Source organism: Poecilia reticulata, chromosome 10, assembly GCF_904066995.2.
Source record: "Poecilia reticulata chromosome 10, P_reticulata-male-v2, whole genome shotgun sequence".
Taxonomy (NCBI): domain Eukaryota; kingdom Metazoa; phylum Chordata; class Actinopteri; order Cyprinodontiformes; family Poeciliidae; genus Poecilia; species Poecilia reticulata.
In genome coordinates this window covers 81,989-83,520 of record NC_088839.1, presented here as the reverse complement: position 1 = coordinate 83,520, position 1,532 = coordinate 81,989, and the positions used below count along the sequence as shown (strand labels likewise).

General features: G+C 52.2%; 1 long non-coding RNA gene across 1 annotated transcript; it reads left to right on the top strand.

Annotated features, from left to right (window-relative positions):
* The first annotated feature begins 286 nt into the window (after positions 1–286).
* On the top strand, positions 287–1,232 carry LOC103470847 (uncharacterized). Its single transcript, XR_534540.2, has 2 exons — positions 287–1,083; positions 1,162–1,232. It is a non-coding gene; the product is annotated as an uncharacterized LOC103470847 (long non-coding RNA).
* The last annotated feature ends 300 nt before the right edge of the window (positions 1,233–1,532 follow it).

The window sequence follows — 1,532 nt, the reverse complement described above, 5'->3', positions numbered from 1 at the left end:
CCATGATCAAAATGTCAGAGGTGCAGTCCAGATCTGCTAATCGGCACCGTGTCCAGGCACCCACCTACCGTGTTGGCCAGAAGGTCTGGTTGTCATCTAAGGATCTCCCCCTATGGGTGGAGAGTCGGAAGTTGGCACCCCGTTTCATTGGTCCCTTCCCCATCTCCAAGGTTGTGAATCCAGTGGCGGTCCGTCTACAGTTGCCCGGTTCAATGAGGATCCACCCCACATTCCATGTGTCTCGGGTTAAACCCTACACCTTACCTCGTCTTGAGCCTGCCCCAAACCTCTCCCGCCCACTCGCTTCCTGGATGGGGATCCCATCTACACAGTGCGCCGCATCCTCCGGTCCAGGAGAAGGGGACGTGGCGTCCAGTACCTGGTTGATTGGGAGGGATATGGACCAGAGGAAGGGTCCTGGATTCCCAGCCGTTTTGTCATCGATAAGTCTCTCCTGAGGGACTTTCATCGCCTCCATCCTGATCAGCCGAAGGGTCCGTCAGGAGCCGGACCTTAGGAGGGGGGTACTGTCATGTTTCTGGCCCGTCTGCCTGCTATGTTTCTCTCCTCTGTACTCCTGATCAAGCTCATCTGGTTCACCTGCATGCTGCTGCGCTGGAGCACAATCAGGCTCATGTCTTCCACCTGTTCACCAGCAGTTATATTCAGCTCTCAGGCAGGCAGACGGTGCCAGATTTTTGAAAGCCACCGAGTGAGTAGATATCCAGCGTTCTTCCTGACCTGACCACGATCACGAACACATTTTTGACCCTTGGATTTTCCTGCCTTGCCTTGCCCACGTCGGATTCTTCACTGGCTTCTGTTTTCTGGTCTCGACCCTGTTTCTGCCTTTTGACTTCTGCCTCCTGCCTCGCCCTTGGATATTGTCTGCCTGAGATTGCCTGCTAGTACTGGACCCTTTTTCCGTGACCTGACCACTGCTCTTCGCCCAACCCTCAGATACGTTTGTCTGGTCCTGCCTGCCCTAAACCCTGTGCCTCCCAGTCCTGTCCTTCCCTAGGTGTGCCACTTGTCTCTTCCACTGTGCTACCTGGATCCCTCATCCCCCACAACACCAGGAAGGTTAGTGATCTTTTCCCTTACAGACTTTTGGCCTTCCCCTCCTACCTACAACCCTCTAACCTGTTTCTCTGTCCTCAGAGGTTCCTGTTCCTTGCTCGTGGTTCCCCGTCCCTATACCTGGTCCTCAATAAAGACCTTATTGATTTTTACTTTGTGTCTGACTGAAATTTCGGGTCCTCAGGTCTGAACATTACAATAGCGCTGGGTTACAAACTCTGGTACTTTGTATTAACAGGAAGCAAAGCACTGTGGGAGTTTTTCAACCCATCAGTAAGTGCCTTTCCCTCAGGATCCCTGGGATTTGTGCCAGCAACTTTTGGATGGCTGGAATACCTACTTCTGAAGCTGCAGAAACCTCTGCCTTTTTGTTAAAAGCCATAAAGAAGCATAGAAACAGAAACATGTTTCCATGGTTTCTCCTCCATAGATTTGCCTCTTCCATTGGCTCT